We start from the raw sequence: 23,345 nt of genomic DNA, 5'->3' as shown, positions 1-23,345 counted from the left end.
AAAATGCATGTAACTGGAAGATATAATCTTGTAATGAAATAAGCCCGATCCACAGAAAGACAAGTATCTTATGTTCTCTCTCATATGTGGAAAGTAGAGATGAGAGAGAAAGACACAGAGAGAGACAGAGATACAGAAAGACAGACAGAGATACCTGCATGAAAGTAGAATCATGATTACTTACTATACATGGTCAATGCATGATGTATGCATGAAATATCATTCTGGTTTTCTTTAGTATGTATAATTAATATATGTTCATTTTTAAAAGAAAAGAAAAATCAACTAATCAGCAATTTAGCTTTTATCTTCTGAGTCAGTTTTCAGCCATACCTAAGCTAATATCTACTTGCATAACCTAAAAACAGGAATCCTGGGGGAACACCTTCAGAATTCTGCCAAGCAGAAAATTCCAAAAGTATATTTATTGCTCTGAGTGAAAGGCACAAAAAGGAAAACAAGTTTCAGCAGATTTATTTAAAATTAACAGCAAAAAATAGAAAACTACATTTCTTAATTTTGGAATTTTGGGGATTTTACATTTTTTTCCTTTGATCATGACAGTTATTTTATAAAGCAAACTTAATCACTACAAAAATGTGAAGAAAATAGAAAATGTGAAACTGTTAGCCAAAGCCTCATTGTTCAAATATGGCATTAACAGTTAATATATTTCTTTTCACACATTTTAGAAACAACTGCAAATGTAAGCTCAGTAAGTTTTTATCCTTAAGTATACTTACACACTTTTTGATTTCTGGATAGTGGAACTTTGTCTATGGGACAGTTCATTTCCTAGACAATTTTTGAATGATTCAGAAATAGGGCATTCATTTCCATCAAAGTGACAATATTTATTTTATATCATTTAAAGTTGCATTCATCAACTGAGGCAGCAGTCTTCCTACAAGTTAAAGTAGATGTTATTGCAGTTAAAATAGATATTTTTTTAGTCTCATGACTGCAATTTAAGTAATCACATGATGTATGATGGTGATATCCTTTTTAATATGTGAAAAGTCTATTCAGTTATTTAATTCTTGCATTTCCAAAATCTTAAAGTGTTATCTGAAGTTTTCATACTTACATGGACTTAATTACAAATAATTTATTAGAGTTTATGAAGGTACTTGGAACTTTAGTATAAGTGGAAATAATTCATTAGTACCTTTACAGTTTGTGCTGTCATTGTTTGTTTGATGATTGTTTATGCCAAAATCTTGTAACCTGAACAACTACCTCTAAGATAACAATATGCAATATATTAATTAGTGTCAATTCTTTACTATTTTTTGAAATTTTATACTATTTCTATCCTTTTTTATGTTTTGATTTTAAAATAAATAAAAAACACATTTTAGATGGACAAAAAGCTTACTGAATTACATTTATGTCTAAACACTAAGTCTTGTCCTATCCAATTTTCATATTTAATATTTAAAGAAGAAGACTAAATTCAGGACAATTTGTGTTTTTCCATGAATAAGCAGAACTCTCTGCCTGAATACATACATGTGTTGACTTTCATTTATCAAGTATCTAGATATAGATATCACACCATTTTTTTTATCACACCAATGTAATTCCCATCTTTACCTTGAGTTCTATAATGGATCACGAAAAAATCGGCTGTATATTGCTTCTTCTGTGGTTAATTAGGCATTATATGAGTCGTACTGACAATCCATCAATGAACTCTTTGCTTTCTGACTCCATATGTGTCATATTATCTGTCATTGTTTAGTTTTTGTTGTTGTTTTTGTTTGTTTTTTGGGTTTTCTTTTTATTGATAGAGTGATTTTGGTATTTTTCTCTGCAACATTAATATAATTTGTCAGTGTCAATTCTGGCATTGCAATTTTAGTTTCCCTACAAAATTTTCTATTGCCAATCTTTTTAACAAAATTCTGTGTGCTTTATATGTTTACCTGTACTTTGTGTAGGATCTTTGCTCCTGTTTCATAGAAGTAACTTTTTCTTATTTCCTATTAGATATGGCAGGCAGAATTTTGTAACTTCCTCTTACTCTTTAGGAAAAATCACTGCTGGGATCTCTGAGGATTTGAGAAGACACTGTCTTTCCCCTGTTCTACAACATTAATCTAAAATCCGGTATTTATTTATTTAGGTACCAGGGATCGAACTCACGTCCGCACACCTGCAAGGCCGGCACTTATGCTGCTGATCTAAACTCTTGACCCCTAAAATCCCATATTTATTAGACCCTTCTACAAAGGTAGCTACTATATCCATATTGCCAATGGAGAGTACACACCACACCCTTGATCTTATTATCTGTATTACATTGCCAGTCAAGTCTGTAGACTATCTAATTGAGAAAGACAATTTAGGTGCTAGATTTAAAATACTTTTTCTTCACTAAAAAATATTTTTTATATAAGGTAACTCTTTGAGGCTTTATGCATTTTTCCTACCCTACTTTGAGATTTCTTTGATGAGGTCAGGCAATTATATTGCCAAAATTTTTATTATGCATTGGTACAAAGGTAAGCTTAACTGCCTTAAGTACAAGCCATTCAGAAAGGTTTAAAATTTCCACACGGTAACGTTGTAGTTGTATAGATTTTAACAAATGTCCTGACCTCATTGGAGTAGTTTTATCATCACCTCCTTCTCGAGTGATTGTTGGATTACTGAAAGGATACCGGGAATGCTCTACCACTAGGTGTAGGACAGAGAACGCCAAGTGGTACTTTTAATTATTCTTCTCCCGGGAAGTAATGAATTTCCATCAATTAACTTTTATTCCTCTGCATATTTCCTTCTTAGATGATGCAGATTTAGAGTGAACACAAAATGCACTTTTATACTGAAAATGGGACTCAGAAAAGGTTAAGACCAATGTTTTCCCTCAATATGTGGCACATTCCTGGCACTTCATAGTTGATTACTCTTTCTGTCAACATAGATTTGAATCTAGCAACTAGAATCCAGGCTAGTCTCCTTGCTAATTTCACATATACGCTATATAAACTATACATTTTATTTTATAATCCCTTTCCCCCACGCTTTTTATAGGAAATTCCTTATTTGATCACAATAGTTGACAGCGGTAATTGTTAGTATGTCTTTGTGGTTGCACACATGACTAATTTAGTACAAATTAATGAGTAGTTACTTTACAGAGAGCCACTAAATACTATTTTGGAGCAAAACTTTGTTTTAGGAGAAAATTGCTTTTTCATTAAATTCCTGAGGTCTAACTGGCAATACATTTCTCTCAGATTAAACCGATGGATCAATTCAATTTTGGAAACATAGAATTGGGAAAAATGAATAATTTCTTTATGAGTTAGGACCTATTATACCTTATTATGCAGTACTTGTAGAAAGTGGTATCACATATGGGTTTTATCATGTTAGTTTGAACATGAAAAGGGTTTCATGGCAGAGTCGTTCTGGTGAACATTCCTGGGATCTGACCTGAAAGTTCAACATCTTTCTTTCTGGCACTGACCTCCATCCCTCAGCTTCCGTTTGCCTTTTTACCAAACTTTCTACTAGGAAATGTCTTCTGAGGATCACTTCTTGGCCACTAATAGCATGTTGATTGGAAAAGCTACAAATGCTGGCTACTCATTCTCAATCTCTGACACACAGCCCTTGCCTGAATAGGGTCAAGAGTGACAAACTCCCAGCTCTTTCAAGGAGAAGCAATTCACATGAACTGCAGAATGTCCTACAAAGCCAGCAGAGCCCAGGACAGCACCTTTCTTTGCTTGAAGCTCTTCTCTGCTCTGCTCTCTCCCTCCTCTACCAAACAGACCTCTCTCCTGGCTGAGTATCTTTAATTATTCACCCGTTATGAAATTCGTGGCTCAGCCTTTCCTATTGATAGAACTCATACAGAAGCAGTAGGATATTTTGGACCTATCACTTGAAAAATCAATGATCACAAACATGATTTTATAGCCTGATCACTGCATTTAAAATACCTGTTATGTGTTTTAGTATCTCAACAAGCATCTCAACACATCTGGCATAATTTCATGTTTATGAATAAAGTAACAGCTACGCTAATTTATAGTAAACATATTCTGTTAATGAAAATCTCCCTCCATTGTCCTCTGGCTTTTGTTAGCACATTCTTCAGACATATTTTCCTTGGAAAATGTTCAACCCCTCCCCCTGCATTTAGAGAAATTGCTTCAGGAAAATTTCATTATTAAATATTTATATTACCTGTTTTGAATTTCAAGTAGTATATTAGAAGGAAGAAATATTTTATTGATCATTTACTTTAACCCTGTGTTTCAAAGATGAGGAAACTTAAATTTAATGAATAAAATTTAGGGCTCAATTACCACCAAGAGCCATTCTTTTTGCATCTTAGAGATTTGATCTTTACAAAAAGTTTCCTTTTTAATTTTGCAGCTCTTAACTGAGCTAATAAGTTTATGTAGAACTATATTCACAAAAATATGATTACTGATTAAATAGAGCTGCTGTTTAACATTTAAACTCCACAAATTATAAGATATTCATTTGTTTATTGATAGTAAAAATATTCAAAATTGATATATGAAGAAAAATTCTTGCAAACTATTAATAGTTTCCCATAATTTTATTTTAAAAAATTTAGCTATCATAAAAGTCTAAACAATCTCCCATGTAGAAAGTTATATGTTACTTGTTTTCAACACGGTTTAAACACAGAAAAGCAATACATTTTGAAATTTCTCTAGCTCTCAGGTTACTATAAAGTCTTTGATCCAAGCAAGAAGACTTTTGAAAAAGAAACAGCCATTAGTGGTTACTGTGGATCTGTCCTTCCACAGTGGCTATGATATAGTGGAAAATACAATTCACACCCTGCTAGATGTCAGACACACTGAGTGTGTGTCCCCTAAAATTGATGAATGAATTCAAAGGAACATGAAAGTTAAGAATAGGAATGATTTATTGAGAAATAGCCCCTCAGAGACAGGAGGAAACCTGAAAGTGGTTGCAACAGCTGCACTTTTCCAAGAAGCTTTTATAGAGCCAAATCATGAAGGGGGGACAAAACCACAAGGTTGGTACAAAGTTGTTTTACTATATTTGAATAACAGGGTTATGAGTATAGCTGCTTAGCTAATATTGATCCAGCACTGGAAGCAGATTACATAGCAAGGGTACATGGAAGGAAGATGTTTTTTTAGGAAGGGACAGACCTGGATGATCCAGTCACCCAGCCAGGAGACTGATTTCTGGCTGAAAGTTATTGGTCCACATGATACTAATTACAGTAGAATGTCAAGTTGTTGCCCATCCTCTGGTGAAGCACATATGCCTGGTCATTTTGTCCTTCTCTTAGGCCTGGCCTTTAGCAGATGGACCTCCCACCTCAGTAACAATGTGTTACCATTTTTTACACTACACCCTTGAGGGTCTAGTCCCATCTGACTAACTATAATATTTCTACCTCATTTAACTGTCTATACTAGCTAGAGTAATGCAGGACTCATCTTTGGTACCCAGTAAAACAAGCCTTAATTAGATTACGTATAAGTGTATCAAATATGAGCTATTATACTTTAACAGGACAATACAGAAATTTAACTAAAATACATTCCAGGTAATCCAAACTCAAAGTGCTATTTTTAATTTTTTTTTAATTTCCAAAGAGAGTGATAAGGCACAGAAAAAGGTAGCCAGTACTTCTTCACTATATATATTAAAGAGTTTTAAAAAATATTCTCTGAAAGGGTAAAAATACTGTGCATATATATATATATATATATATACACACATATATTCTTAATTGTTTCTTGCTTACATTTTAGATTTTATGCTTTAAAAAATTCAGAATTTCTTTTATCTCAATTCTTTGTTCTCATCCTCATCAATTTTGTTGTCAGTCTACTCTTAACATGAAAACATGAATAGGGTAGTTGAAAGTAAACAACCCTGAGATACAAATATTTCATGATTTGGGCCAAGTCACTTAACATAGCTGTCCATTCTCATCTCCAAATTAGGGTTAATATATCTGTTTCTCAGAATTCTCAAGAATAAGTGTCAAAATACTTTTACAAACCTTTATTTATTCAAGATACCCCTCATATAAAGCATTCATTGGGTTAATAATTACTGCATCCTGAACTACAAAATATTATTTCCAAGAAGCCCCATAGGAGTGTTTGCACATCAGAGTGTATTACATATTGCTGTGTTCTACATGACAAATCTCATATGTTTAAATGTCATCAACATGGAGTGAAAGTATCAGAAACCCAAAACAAAGTATTGGAACTAATTTTTCTATAAATAATTTGTGTACACTGACCGTGGGCTTAATATAGATAATAGCACTGAGGCTACCGAGGCCTTTCCCTGCATTCATTGCTGGACCACTGCCCTCCACACACCTGCACCTGAGCCTTCAGAAAGGCCAACACTGAAGGCCCAGGCCTAGAACTCACTACTCAGAGGCAGAGATAAGAAAAGCAAAGACCCCTGAGCCTGCCTTCGAAATTTCCAGAATTCCAAACCAGGATGCAACAGACCTGTTGAAAGTCTTGCAGTCAACTTTCCTCAATTGAAGCTCACTGAAGTTTAAGCCACATGGCCCGCAGCGCAGACATCCAGTGACAGCCAGGGTGACTTAGGAGAAAGCATGAGCAGTAGACACAGCTGACAGGATTCAACACTCTTGCCGGTCATTTTATCAATCAAACTCTGGAAGACCTCACGGGAAGCTCCCGGGAGCCAGGCTCAGGTTATAAACTGCTTACCATACAGCCTCAGAACTGGTACCATTTTCCTTTCTGCACTTTCTTGGTGTGCTGTCACCTTAATAAACTTTGCTGCTTTCTCCTACCTGTTGTGTGTCACCCACAGTTGGTGCATGGTGTACAAGACTCTAGGAACCTATCCCCAGTCCCGTCACCCAAGGGAACACTTATGTCATAAGGAAGTACCGCAGGGTGAGCAGCTCATTGAAAATCACGCACGTTGTGTAATGATGAGCAGTTTCTGTTGACTGTGAGCCCATGCACTAGTTATTACTCAATGGTCTTGTATAAAGTGGGTTATTAGTAATTGAAAAATAGCACTTTTGATTGCTGACATAAAACTAGGCCAAAAAACCCCATTTTATTCTTACTTCACTTCTTCTACTGTAGAATTAAGAATTTTCACATGCCAAAGCCAAAAATTAAGTAGTTTGAGTAGAAGACAAGACTCAGACACAGGTGATATTCATTTCCCATGCTGCACTGCAAACAGATTTTATCTTACATGACATCTTTAACAGTAGCATGAAAAGTTAATTGCCAGCCACAATAACAATATATGAAATATATTCTTGTTCTTCTGGAACAGCTGCAGGCTTATATCTTATCTGCTACTACTGATAAAACAATTTCTGTCTTCAGAATTGTATAGCACTTTCCCCACGAGTGTGGAAAGCCAATGGGAATCCCACTGTGGGCTGATCTGTGGTCCGACATCTCTTGTATTTGGCTCATCAGTACTTATGAACATATTTTTAAAGACATTTTGTAACCTTCATTATAATTTAAATATTTGTCTGGCTATTTTGCAATTTAACCTTATATCATTTAGTCACTAAATTGCTTTCTTCATGGAATCTGAATCCATTTTCAAAAATCTAAGAAAAAGTACATATGTCATTGTTTGTAGATGTTTTGTGACTTACACTCCTTAACCTTTTCCTCATTTTTATCTTCTGTCTCTATGAGTGTTTTGAAAGTGATCTGTCTGAATTACATCATGCAGCAGCCTTCTTGCTGTGCAATTTCCCACAGGGTTCATCTACTGGGAGACACCAGTGAGGTGCGGAGGGCAGAGACAGTGAAAAGTCAAGGTACTTGTTCCATCCTCCGCCTCGCCCATGGCACCTGCCCAGCAGAACACCAGCACGGTCTGTGCTCCTGGAGAGGTGAGGCCCTGGTGAAGAGTCTCATCTTCAGCTTCTGGTCTTTCACCTTCTGGCTGAAATAAATCGTAGTGGTTTTCCTATTGCCCCTTTTCCAAGCTCATTGCTTTGAAAACCGTCCTATTCATTTAACTTTCTGTTAAACTCTTTTGAATAGGCCAGCTATTTCTTGTTGGGAACTTGACTGATACAGCTTATTAACATAGACTTTAGATTCCAAGTTCATTTGAATGTTGCATTCAGTAATATTTATGTAACTAGTTTAATGATTTGTTTCAAAATAATTCTTCTATATCCTCTTTATTACTTAAAAATACTCAAACAGTAAATCAGCTACAATTAAATACAAAGACAAAATTGCACACTAAATGCAATTAAAACTACAACCAACTCAAAATTTAAATCATTATCCTTTCAATGTGATAAATTCTTTAATGGTTTTAAAGAGTTATTTTGGTAAAATCTGATGACTTGTACACTGATAAAACTAAGGTAAATTTTTAGTTTTTTTTGTTGTTGTTTTGTTTTGTTTTTGAGAATTTTATGTAAACTGACTTGAATATGCAGGAAATCCAATACAAAACCAAATATTTCCACAAATTTACCCTCTCCAGCATTCAAGTGATACACTGATCTCTAACTTTAATGACAAAATTAATAGCAAAGTTTCCAGTTCCCATTCTATATTACTGATTCAACAAAATATTTGTTTATCCTTGTCCTATTCCAGTAGTACTTCATTTATGATTCCTGTGTCATTGTTATAAAAAGAAAACCTTGTATAAAAAAACACTTCTTTTTTATCCATTCCTCAGTCGATGGGTATTTGGGTCGTTTCCAAGATTTAGCTATTATAAACTGTGCTGCTATAAATAAGAGTGCACATACATTACTGTGGTATGATGCTTTTAATTCATTTGGGAAAATACCAACAATGAAAATATCTGGACCTCTATTCCTAGTTTTTTGAGGAATTTCCACACTGCACCAGTCTACACTCCCACCACAGTGAAGGATTTCTTTTCCTCACAGCGCTGTTAGTATTTTTTAATTTACTGACTTGTTGATAATAGCCATTCTTTCTGGAGTGAGATGGAATCTCAGGCATAAAGAAGAATAAATTGCAGGCATTTATAGCTAAATGAACCTTGAGACCATACCTTAAGTGAAATAAATCATATATATATATGATATATATATATATATATATATATATATATATCACATTGTCTGTAAGGTGTGAAAAACTGAAAGTATAAATAAGAGCCAAAATGTATATATACATTGTGAAATAAGAAAAAAAATGTTCAAAGGAAAATGGGAACGGGGTGGGGGGGATCTGAGAATAAAAGGATAAAATGGAAACTAACCGTGATAAACAAGGAGGGGAAGAAGGGTGGAAGGGAATGGGGATAAAAGAGTTAACGTGCAAATTTCCTATGAGAATGTGATCACTGTGCACATCTAAATTGTGCCAATATACTTAATTGTAAAAATCACAATACATTATCAACCACATTTAAGAAAATACAATGAAAACCAGATCATAGCACTCCCTCTTGCTGCTTTGGTAAAGACAGCATTCTTTCCCAGTGTTTCGATCCTTTCTGAGCCGTACCCAAATAAGCCACGTCACAAGCCAGGCTCTTCTGATTCACGCTTCCCGTTACCCTCCTAAATCCTTCCTTGGCCTAGGTCTCCGCATTGCAAATTCTGTCCTCTGCACTTACATTCTCTTTCAAGTTTTTCTTGGCACACTCCTCAGATACACCATTTGTTTTTCCTCTAGGATTTGGTCTCCTATCCTTGGTTTTCCATGGTTCCAGTATCTTCATTGTTTCTTCCTTATAAATGAACACTACTATGAACAACAGAGTTAGGTAGAAAAACAGGTAGTCAGATAAGGCTGAACCCTCAAAGGAGTCACTGCAGAAGATAACACACTATGACTGTTTGTGGAGGTGCATTCCTTGAAGGCCAGACCTCAGGACACAGGTGGGATCACTGCACCTGTATACTTCCTCTAGGTGTAAACCATAATGGTTGCCATTCTAAACAGTCATCTAGGTGGGAAACCAAGAACTCGTTGACCCTTCTAAGAAAGGTTTTTATTCTTTCCATGTGCACTTGCTATGTGACTTGCTTCCCCATTGGGTCAATGTTACCTTAGCAACTATACTTGTAATCTTATTGGTCAATCATAGTTTTGCTCCTCCTACATGTACCTCGTGATCATACTTGTGATTTTGCTCCATACAGTCTCCCCTGTAAGTGAGTTTTGCAGCACCGCATTCAGGACTCCTGTCTCTCAGAAGCTGTATCTCTCCACCTCGATAAATATTTCAGAGGCTTAACTTCTGTTGTTACTTAGAGTTCATCCTTCAATTTGGGGAAACACAAATATGTCTGTATGTCTCGTTCAGATTCAGTCTGGTCAGTAAATGTGTCCATGTGTTCATGGATTTATTTCTAGCATTTGGTATGTGGCTGAGTACTGGCAATGATTGTTTAATAAATGAATGAATGTTCAATAAAGGAAACATTATATTTAAACTATTTGTCACAGTTTTGAAGATTAGTTTTGTCTTCCTATTTAAGTTTTCTCTATTTTATAACCACATATGAAAATGTTAAATGACAAAGACTCAAAAGTAATTTCAGACTTCTTAGTTTATTTAAATACTATGTGAATAAGAATATCTGCACATTTTCTTTTAAAATTCCAAACAGTGAAAAATCTTAATTAAACTTGAAAATCAGTAAAATCAAAAGGAAATTTAAACATATATTATCTTTACAATTACTGTAAAAACACATGTTCTCTTGTATCTGATTAGTAAGAATCACCTTACTGTCTTATACTCTGTGTAAAGCAATTGATAAGCTCAAATAAATTTAATTAAAATTGTTTGCAGAGTCTGTAATGATTAAAATAATCTTCAGTTTTCATAAAAACCAGCCACAACAGTAGAAACAACCACTTGTATTGTATTATCATGTTATTTATAAAATATTTTCTACGTATGTGTTTCAAAATATCCTAGCAGTATACTTTTATAAATGTCTTCAACGTATTGCTAATTCAAATTATAAAACAATATAGATTATACAGCTACACTTTGAAGTAAAACTGAAGTTTTAAAAAAGTAGAATAAATATACAAAAAAATCAAGCATAACTGTAGACAACAAAACATCAAGCATCCTTTGTATTGGATTATCTGTATTCTCTTCTAAGCAGCTAAATTAGATAGAAATTCATATATAGTAAGGGAAGGACTGTGTTGTCTTCATTGTCACAGAAAAATAAAAACATCAGTATTCTTATTGGAGGTGCATCTGAAAAAGACTAGACCTCAAGATAAAGGTGCAGCAACCAGGCCTACACACCTCCTTTAAGGGATATGCAGTACCCGGAATTATAATTGTATCACTCGGTAAAGTACAGTCTAGATAATCTTCAATCACCCAGTGAGGGACCCATCCCTTCCTAAAAATGCCTTCCTTCTCTCCATGCACCACTGCTACATAACCTGCTTCCCTAGAGGGCCAATATTAGCTAAGCAGCTACATTTGTAACCTTATAGGTTGATTATAGTTTAACCCAAATTCTAATCACATCGTTACTTTGCTGTAGAAATTACCCCTGACAAAATGCCTTGATGGCAACACACTTCCAGGACCTCTTCTGTCTCTCAGAAACTATTCCTAGTCCCTCAAAAACCTGTCCTACTCTTAACATCCTTCATCCTTTAGAATCTGTTCTGTGATTTCTGGGGATATAAACTCAGCAAGCCTGACATCCAGCAGGCCTGGAGTTCTGGTTTTCCTTATATCACATCCATGTCACTACAACTCCGTTATCTGTCTATGCATTGCAGCAAAAGTATTGAAATAGTGACTTGTTCTGTAGAAAAGATGAGTTTTAAAATCTATCTGATTCTTATAAGCCACAAAAGAGAGAAGACATTATCTGACATACGTTATGTGGAACACAACATCTTTATTCTTTTGCTTGATAAAGTGACACAAAAGATATGTGATCATCTAGGTTACTAGTTAAATTTATTTTAACTATCCTGGTGTTGTTAATGCATAAACATATCATTATGGATGAAGTATAGATATTTTAAATTCCCTAGTAAGTAAACATATTTCCTTTCTATAAGTAAAATGGTGATATTGGCTTTTATTCCTTTCAAAGAATATGTGAATACAGAGTATTGTCTTCTCGAAAGTAAACTGATTCATATTTTTTGCTCTGGCTTCCACATACCTTTGGGAATGGCTGCTGTGAAAGGAAATTTATTATTGTTGTTATCATTATTATTGATTATTAATTAAAGCCATATATTTGTCAAGCTTTTATGCTCTCATCATTGATCTTTCACAGTAAATTATGTCTACGAAGCAATATTTTATGTAACTGTGCCTAATAAGTATTTACAATGACATATGGGTTTTCCACTTTCTTTTATTTTATAATTATAGTCAGTGCATAAAAAATATAAAGTTGACTGCTTTATTAAATTGATTTGTGGATAATTTTTAAATTGGTATGGACTTGTAAAACTAAAATGTTCTACACTTAAAAAGAGTTTAAAATCATGACCCTTTTTTCTGTCTCAATATTTATGTGACATTGTACATTGAACACCTATTAAAATCAAGACCCAAAATTATCTCAATTAGTAATAGTTGAATAAAATTGAAATAAAAATGTTCTAGCTTTATAGGATGTATACAATTTATTGGATGATACTAATTTATCAAGTACAAAATAAATCCTCTTAAAAATATCAAGGTATAATTCTAATAAACTTAGCACATTAAAGTGCCTTAAACTGAAATATTCAGTTTCCATATCAGTTTGCGATTTCTCAAATCACAGGTGACTTCCAACTCAAAACTGGAAATGCAAGAGAAGATTATTAAAACTCACATACTTTGAATTGTTACAGATTCTTTAGAATCAGAATCAGAGCTGGTGGGGGAGCAAACCAGCAGGAAAATATAGAACTCAAGACACTGAGCTGGTGGTACTGATGACTAGATGTATACAGAAAGTCTGACCATACTTCTGGATTTAAACTTTAAAATGCAATTCATGTACTAGGCAGAAAATCTTTCACTGCTTTCTTAGAGGTCACAGTAATCTCATTCTTATACTACGCAAACTTAGAAAGCACAAGGCAGTCCAAAAATGTAGAGGTTGCTTTTTTTCTTTTCCATTTCTAGTCATTTTCAAATGTATTATAATACTTTGAGAATAAAATTCCAGGCAGCATTAAAAGGGGAAAGGGTTATATTGACAATTCAACAAGTACTTAGTATAATTTGATGATATCAAGTCCTAGGTATACAAATACTATCAATCTCTGACTGTGATTTTCATGTGGACATAGCATTGGCACAGAACAAATGACAGAGCTCTGATGAAGGGTTTGGGATGGAAAAGAAGTCAAATGGGTACCTAATCGCTTTGGGAGAGGCCTCTCTGCCTGCTCCATAGCTTTCCCAGTTAGCTTTTCAGAGTTTAATAGCTATTAGCAATGTCCAACTTGCAACAGGCACAACACTGCACCCTAGAGAGCATTTGTTAATATTCTGTTGTTAAAAACGTTAATTTTATATTTTGTTCATTCTAATTATAGAACGTCATTAAGAAAAATATCACACCTCAGGGAACTGACTGTTTGCCAGTTACCTTCTGGTAACCAAGAAATGACTGCTACTAAAAACTGCCTATAGAATAAGCTGTAGTTTACATTTTTCCCCCAGATCTTACACTCTTGTCTCCTCCATTCAAATTCAGGGCAGTAAATGTGTCCTCTTCTGCAAGATTTAAGAGCCCAAATGAAATTAATATATTCTTAAAATGCTGAGAAAGAGATTATTTGTGACCTTATCTAACATGATAACAGAAAACAGCCTAATAGGTAAATCCCTGATAAATTATGGTTTTGGATAGGTTCAATTAGCTGTGGAAAAGAGAAGTTATAAGGAAAGAGCATGATAATAAACAGAACATAAAATTCTTACAAAGTGGGAAATCCATGTTGATAGATGGAGCAGTAGAAAACAATTTTCAAAAGTTGGAACAAATATTTCATGGAGAAGCAGGTAATAATGAAATCAGGAAGACAGTAAGAGAAGCATTGGGCTTGTTTCACAGCAAGGCTTATGCTAATCAAATGAGTTTTAATGGTTTGAATTACTAAGTATACGCATTGGATGGATCAATCACAAAGGCCAAGCTTTTAACTCCTTAGGCTTCCTTCCTTCCTCCAACGGGTTTATCTAAAGATGTCCACTGAATTCCAAGTGGACACCAGTTCCTGTATTCGGCAATTGTGTATGCATTCCTTCCGTTATGTTTGTGAAAATCACAGCAGCAAAATAAATAGCCACATTATCGCCAACCAACTCAAGGTAACGTATCAATCACAGTAATATGGTAACTTTCTTTGCCAATGTGGTCACCTTTGACAGTGGACTTTTGGTATTATGGTACAATTCTGTTACAACCCTCAACATAACTATTACTGTTGCTCTCGTTTAAAGTTGATAAAATATTTATATTTACTTAATGTTCCCCTATTTGGCTAGCTTAAGGCTATTACCATTTTAAAATGCTCTGGAATGCAGTTAGAACACAAATATGATATAAACAAATGTAAGAGATGAAAATGTGTTCAATAAAGTAGTTTTCATTATTAAAATTTTCGAAATATTGTAGTTTGGTATCCATTCAAAAAATTCAAATCTGCTTTTATGATTTTAATATTCAACATCAGAAATGTGAATCTAATATTAAATTCTGAAATAGTCAAAGCTATTTGTGTTGAGTCAGTAGGAAAAATAGCTTTGAAGTGAAATATTATAATGGGCAAATTTAGAATAATTATTCAATAATTATTCTCATAATAAGCAAATATAAAGTTTGGAATTAGACCCAGTTAATCACTAGTCTTCAGAATCATTTTCTAAATTATTCAGGTTTTATATTGCAAGTTCAGGCATTAGTCCAAGGAGATTTTTAGAAAATCATGTTACATGTGCGTAATGATGTGACACATTTTATGCGTCTCAAAAAATACAAGTGAATGTCATATCTTAATAAAATATTTGAAAGAATTTGTACACTATTGCAGTTATGTATGAAGAGGTGTTTACAGAAACTAATGCCAGTTTTGGAGTTAGAAATAAAACTCTATAAGATTAAAATTGACATCTTTAAATGTAGATGCTTAGCAACAGAATTCCTCACAGATTTATGATAAAAATTAGTGATCCACATGTATTTAATGCTCTATAATATGGCAGTGGGCATGTTGAAAGGTCAAGAATATTATTAGAATATGTAAAATATATGCATAAATATATATTATTTAATCTTTATTGTGGGGAAATATGTGATATTAGTACCCAAAGTATGGATCAGCACACAACTGTTTAGTGTGGTTTAGATTGTTTTTCCTTGAGAGATGTAATTCCCATCCATGCATCAAGAAATTGAGATCATCCAGGCAAGGTTTAAAACTTAGATGCACAAGTTTACCAGGCAGATTATTTGGATCTTTAAAAATTTATGTGATAATCAAGCTGATAATCCTGTCATGGAGACTCTATGTATTATACATTAACACTGTACCTATAACAACACGGGATGGTACAGTATCAGTGGAGCCCTCATTTTTTGAAGGATTGTTAAAACAATTGGAAAAATATAACTCCTCGTAAACATTTCCCTTTAATCAAAATATTTTACATTGTGTGTGTTTTTATTACAGAAGCTCCTGCATAGCTTCATCAGTCTTCACTTTGAAGCCTCTCTTGCCCATCAGACTTGGAGCATTTTCAAGGTGAGAAAATCACAGCATCAATTGTGCTCCAAATTCCCACAAAGTACCTGACATAGAAGCTGTTTTGATACTATTATTTGATAATTGAACAAAGCATTCTTCTGCTAAAGCCACATCTGACAGTAAACTCTTTGCTTTATAGGAAAGACATCAAAATATGGAATATTACTTGTTTTTCTTCGCTTTGAAAATATCATTTTCAGGGCTGAGGATGTAGCTCAGGGGCACAGTACCTGCCTGGCAAGTGTGAGGCCCTGGGTTCGATTTCCTGTACAAAACAAAATAAAATGAAATAAAATATCATTTTAAATTTTAATTAATGTCTCCAATATTAATGTTATCTATCATTCTTATAAACCTTCTTTTATTAATCAGTATCCATTTATAAGCAACAATGAAATGACTTAATAGAAATGGAGCAATACATATTTATTAGGTACACTAACAATAATCATCTTGGGTTCCAAAGCCTCATCTCATGCTTTTCTTCTCTACCAAAATGAAAACTTATGGCATTAAAACTTTGTATTGATTTTAACTCTAGCAGTGAGTGACACTTTAGAACACATTAAAACTTTTCTTGAAACCAAAAATCAGGAATGACATACCTGTGTTCCATTAGTGTGAATACCTAACTATCTTTATGGCAACAAATACAAAAGATGGGTAAACATGATAATTACTAAATATTGGGTCTTTAAAGTTTGGAATTATTTTACTCTCCAGTTACTAAATTAATTAGTAGCATAAAATAAGGACTAGTAATGATAGTTTGTAGACTATAAATATGATTAGATGCATTAATTTTATATGCCGTACATTATAAATATGTGATATCAGGCAAAGTTTCATACATAGCACACACATACAAGCACATGTATGTAACTGGCCTAGCACTGAGTTCTGGGAAATAAACGGTAATCCCACTGATAGCACAAAGGCAATCCAGATACTGCTGTGCAGTAAAAACCAAGTAAAGTAACATCGATGCCACCCAGGCAATAGCAAGAAAGCTACCATCAATAACAGGGTTAGAAAAACTGGATATCCACATGCAAAAGAACCAGTAAAAGCTGCCATTTTTATTATTAATAATAAAAATGATCTTTGTAAGAATTATATAAATGCAAAAACTAACCAGATATTGACATAGGACATTGTCTACTAAATGCCATACCTATGTCATTCATAATAGGAAAATATTCAAATCTAATTGCATAGAGTCAACTAAATATCTAAAGATTAATAAAACTTAATTTTGCTACTGATAAAAATGGATAATGTGAAGAAGGGAGAAATAAAAGGAATAAAATTAGAAAAATTATGAAAAAGAAGACAAGAAGCATTGAAAATGATATGAGAATTTATTAAAAATTAAACAGTTGTATTACATAGAAGTAAAGAACAATCAAGAGAAAAAAAGAACAATCAAGAAAAATAGAAAACAAAAGAGAGAAAATGAAAGTAGAAAAGGAAGAAAGATAAAAATGTCGATAGAAAGAAAGAACATTGAGTCAAATCTGAGCCCACTAAGCTCCTTCATGTTTCTTTCCATTGTCTGTGGTACTGGAACCTTCCTGCGGGAATAATAAGTCTTACTAAGTCCTACCTGTGTTGGCAGATGGGAATGAAAACAAACCACTGTGTTAAGTGCTGAATGTAGGCGGTGGGGCGGGGAAGCCAGTTTGCTGGATTCAATGTCTGGTCTTTTAGACACAGCGCCATCTGAACACAGCATATGATTGGCCGGATTTCTCACCATGGAGGCCAGGAAGCCCATGTCCTTCTTGTTCTGAGCTTAAACTTCTTGCAACATTTATGACTAGCCCATATCCTACCCACAGCTGTGTGTTGTGGCTATCTCCCACAGCCACTGTGGTGGGCTGACCCCAGAAACTCTAGCTGTTCTGTTATTCCTCTGCAGCTTAATCTTAAACCACTCTTTTCTTCCCAATATGGTGCTTGATTATACACTCTCAAACATGGTGGGCACAGCTCTAGATTTCTTCTCCAACTCTAGCCTGCCATGTGCAATCAGTTACTTTCAGAGTTAAGCCCCATACTGTTTTTGCAGTTTAAAATAACTGTGCACTTTTCTGTGTGGCTAGCAGGAGATATTGTTTCTCTCTGAAGCTGCCAGCCCTCTCCAGATTTTCCTTCTACCGGGGAAAACAGGTTCCCCTTCTCCAAAGGTGTTTCAAATGCATTGTATTTACTTTGTTGGTACTTTCTGGTTTTCGTGTTGAATCTTTCTTTATTTCCAAGAGATCCACTTCTTTTTTTTTTTTTTTTTTTTTTTTTGTAGGTTGTTGTTTCCTAGGTGTCTAGATTTCAGCTAGCACAGAGTCTTCACTTATTGCTGGTCTTTGCCATATTAAATCTCCTTTTTTTGGGCATTCTTCCTTTGTCCACATTCAATATTTTTCTTTTCTATTTAATAATTCAGATATGATGTGATTTGTCTGGTGTTGTTTACCTTGCATACATCTTTGCAATGTAAAAATTAAACATAAGCTGCTTGGATGTGTTTAGTCTTCAAATTAATATATTTTTACCTTTGCATTTTAATGCTTTTTTATTTTGTAAACACATATTAATATTAACACATTTCTTACATATAGTTATTTGTATATAAAATTATTTGTATCTATTTAATAAAAAATGAGTTTTTACCAAATTTCCAAATACAGTACATTAACATACAGATTATTTAGCTTTTTCACCTAGCTTGTTGGTAAATTTTTATGTCCTAAGTGGGAAATTTGGCCTTCACCATCTGCTATCTGATATATATATATATATATATATATATATATATATATATATATATTTTAACCTTGGATTTCAGTGTATGTGTATAGCATTGTAAAATATTTTAATCCATTTCTCTCTGGAAAACAACTTTATCAATTTCTTTTTTTTTTTTTTTTTTTAAGAGGAAAAAGAGAAAAACACAAAACAAACCAAAGCGGCGTAAGGGTACACGCAATACAGAACTACAAAACAAAACAAAACAAAACAAAACAAAACAAAACAAAAAACCATAACAGTAAGAAATTACCTGCTAGTAGATTACACACTATTTTCTTGAAAATAGTTCCTCAAATCACAGTATCAAAGAACACAAGGTGGACATTCAAACAGGGAGACTGCAAACAGCTGTGTTCAATGTTCCAAAAACATTGATAAAGTCAGCTATTTAACACCCCCAAACACACTTGCTGTTATATCCGTTAGAGCTCCTTTTCTTTTTTTTTTTCCCTCTCTTTTTTACAACAAAATTTACACATCTTGGATTTTATTACTCCTTAGTGCTTATTACTTTTTTTTTGGGGGGGGGGAGAATACAGTCAAATATGGCAAAACAAAGCTGTCAGTCAATACCAAGGATAGACGTAGCACATGGTGTAGAACAGAGTACAAGTTTATCAACAATGGTTATCAACGTTGTCCCTTGTTTCCTTAAAAAGAATTGTCTATCTTATTAGATATTATAAAGTTGGACAAAACAGTAGAGAACAAGACCAATAAAACTTAGGCATTGTAAACATTACAGGACTTCCAAAGAAGACAATAGTCAAACCAGAATGGGTATCTTAGTGAATCTTATTGTCTTCAAAGTAGTTGCCTATGTCTTCAAACTTGATACTATCATATAGAATGGAACAGAGTCTAATCAGTCAAAACAAGATCGTGGGAGTACTACAGGACTTCAAAACAAGTTAATAGGAAATCGAAAAGAGTTACTATTTATATATCCTAATTTTTTTGAATTTTTTCTTTAATTAAGACAAACATAAGAAATGACTAAATAATTTTTTTGAAACAATAAGGGGGAGATTGAGATAAAACAGGACATAACAATATAACAATAGAGGTCACAGCATGACTGTTTCAATAACCTAGTACTACACCACCTTATAACCTGACTTAATAGTAGTTACCATAGTGTCTTTTTCCTTGAAATATTTGGGTAAAACTTCATATACTCTAGCTTCAAATATTTTCATATCAAGAAGCCCAGAATAAAGCCTTTCTAATTAATGAGTGAAAACTTTATAAGGCTTCAAGGCCACCTAATGGGGAATCATGATTACCACATATTTTTATATATTTGAATCATTACTTACATTAGGGAAACTATTCGGTATTCACACATGCGAGATTGATTTATTTCACTTATGAGTATGGTCTCAAGCTGTGCCCATTTATTGATAAATATCTCAATGTGATCCTTCTTTATAGCTGAATAATACTCCATTGTATAGAAATACCACAACTTTTTTATCCATTCCTCAGTTGATGGGCACTTGGGTTGTTTCCAAGATCTGGCGATTACAAATTGTGCTGCTATAAACATAGGTGCACATATATCACTGTGGTATGATGCTTTCAGTTCTTCTGGGAATATGCCTAGAAGTGGAATAGCTGGAATAAATGGGATTTCCAGTCCCAACTTTTTGAGAAATCTCCAGACAGATCTCCACAAAGGCTGTACCAGTCTACACTCCCACCAGCAGTGCAGGAGAGTTCCTTTTTCCCCACAGCCTCTCCAGCATTTGTTGTCGGTTTTCTTGATCCTGGCCATTCTTTCAGGAGTGAGATGGTATCTCAGTGTGGTTTTAATTTGCATTTCTCTAATGACCAATGATGATGAGCATTTTTTCATGTATTTATTTGCCATTTGCATTTCTTCATCTGAGAATTGCATATTTATCTCAGATGCCCATTTTTGGATTGGATCTTTGAATTTCGGAGGTCTGAGTTTCTTTAATTCTTTGTATGTTTTAGACAAGAGGCCCTTGTCTGAGAGAGAGTTCACTAAAATCTTTTCCCAGTTTGTGGGTTTTCTTTTCACTATGCTGGAGATTTCTTTTGACATGCAGAAACTTTTTAATAAGAAGTGGTCCCAGTTATTGATTCTGGGAAGTATTTCCCGTGCGGTTTGAGTCCTGTTCATGAATTCTTTACCTACTCCTATGTCTAAAAGGTTTCTACCTATTTTGTCTTCCAATAGATTTAGTGTTTCTGTTTTAATATTCAGATCTTTGACCCATTTAGATTTTAATTTAGTACATGGTGATAGACATGGGTCTAGCTTTAGTTTTCGGCAAATGGAGAGCCAGTTTTTCCAGCACCATTTATTAAAGAGACTGTCGTTCTTCCAGTGAACCTGCTTGGCTCCTTTATCAAAAATAAGGTGGTTGAGTGTGTTTGTAGTTGTGGTTGTATCTTCTAATCTATTCCACTGATCTTCAGCTCTGTTTTGATTCCAATACCATGTTGATTTTACTACTGTTGCTTTGTAGTATAACTTCAAGTCAGGGATTGTGATGCCTCCTGCTTTGTCTTTGCTGCTTAGAATTGCCTTTGTGATTCTAGGTCTCTTCTGGTTCCAGATGAAATTTAGGAGTGATTTCTCTAGATCTATAAGGTATGTTGATGGTATTTCTATTGGGATTGCATTGAATCTGTATAACAGTTTTGGGAGAATGGCCATTTTCACAATGTTTGTTCTTCCTATCCATGAGCAAGGGATGTCTTTCCATTTTCTGAGATCATCTTCAATTTCCTTTTTCAGTGTATTATAATTTTCACTGTATAAGTCTTTCACTTCTTTCGTAAGAGTAATTCCTAAATATTTCATTTTTTTGCTTGCTAATGTGAATAGTCCAGTTTCTCTTATTTCCCTCTCTGTAATTTTGTTGTTCGTGTATAGGAATGCTATTGATTTCTGAGTATTGATTTTGTATCCAGCCACATTACTGAATTTATTTATTGTATCTAAGAGTATTTCAATGGAGTTTAGGGGGTCTTCTATGTAGAGTATCATGTCATCTGCAAACAATGATAATTTAACTTCTTCTTTTCCTATCTTTACCCCTTTTATTTCTCTTTCTTGCCTAATTGCTCTGGCTAGTACTTCCAGTACTATATTAAATAGGAGTGGTGATAAAGGACATCCTTGTCTTGTACCCGATTTTAAAGTAAAGGCTTTCAATTTTTGGCCATTTAGTATGATGCTGGCTGTTGGTTTGTCATAAATGGCCTTTATTATATTGAGGTAAAGACCATTTATTCCAATTTTCTGTAAAGTTCTTATCATGAATAAGTGTTGGACCTTATCGAAGGCTTTTTCTGCATCTATAGAGATGATCATGTGATTCTTATTTTTGGCTTTATTGATATGGTGGATTACATTTATTGATTTGCGTATGTTGAACCATCCTTGCATTCCTGGGATGAATCCCACCTGGTCATGGTGTATAATCTTCTTGATGATTTGCTGGATCCTATTTGCCAATATTTTATTGAGGATTTTTGCATCTGTGTTCATTAGGGAGATCGGTCTATAGTTCTCTTTTATAGTTGGGTCTTTCTCAGGTTTTGGTACTAGAGTAATATTTGCTTCCAGGAATGACTTAGGAAGGATTGCTTTCCTTTCAATTTCATTGAATAGTTTGAGGAGTGTCGGCATTAGGTCTTCTTTATATTTCTTGTAGAATTCTGCAGTGAATCCATCTGGGCCTGGGCTCTTCTTGGTGGGCAAGGACCCAATTACATTTTCAATTTCATTAGCAGAGATTGGGTTATTCAACAGTTTTATATCCTCTTGATCTAGCTTTGGTACTTCATATGCTTCTAAGAATCTGTCTATTTCTTCTGTGTTATCAAACTTTTGAGAGTAGAGGTTTTCGAAATAGGTGTTGATGATCCTCTGTATTTCTATTGGGTCTGTAGTGATTTCTCCTTTTTCATTTCTTATTGCATGAATTTGAGCTTTTTCTTTCCTTTTTTTAATAAGGTTGGCTAGGGGCTTATCGATTTTATTTATTCTTTCAAAGAACCAACTCTTTGATTCGTTGATTCTTTGGATTGTTTTCTTAGTCTCTATTGCATTGATTTCTGCTCTGATTCTTATAATTTCCTCTCTTCTTTTGGCTTTGGGCTTGACTTGCTCTCCTTTTTCTAGCTGTTTGAGGTGTAGCATCAAGTTATTTACTTGTATTCGTTCTGTTTTCCTGATGTGGGAACTCAGTGCAATAAATTTTCCTCTCAGAACGGCTTTCATTGCATCCCACAGATTCCGGTAAGTCGTATCTGCATTTTCATTTTCTTTTAGGTATTGTTTAATTTCTTCTTTAATTTCTTCTGTGACCCACTGATTACTCAAGAGTGTGTTATTTAGTTTCCATGTGTTTGCGGAATTTTTGCAGTATCCTTTGTCATTAATTTCTAATTTCAGAGCGCTATGATCCGATAATATGCAAGGGATGATTTCAACTCTTTTGCATTTGCTTAAATATGTTCTGTGAGCTAATATATGGTCTATTTTAGAAAATGATCCATGTACTGCTGAGAAGAATGTGTATTCTGATGTTGTTGGGTGGAACATTCTGTATATGTCTATCAAACCCATTTGTTCACAGGTGTGATTCAGTTCTGTTATTTCTTTGCTCATTTTCTGTCTGTTGATCTGTCCCTTGGTGTCAGTGGTGTATTAAGGTCTCCTGTTACAATTGTGTTACTGATAATTTGAGTTTTCATTTCTGTTAATAATTATTTTATATAACTGGG

The sequence above is a fragment of the Cavia porcellus genome, unplaced genomic scaffold, assembly GCF_034190915.1.
Source record: "Cavia porcellus strain 051 isolate PalLab524CR breed Dunkin Hartley unplaced genomic scaffold, mCavPor4.1 scaffold_7, whole genome shotgun sequence".
NCBI lineage: Eukaryota > Metazoa > Chordata > Mammalia > Rodentia > Caviidae > Cavia > Cavia porcellus.
Note: the sequence above shows the minus strand (reverse complement) of the source record.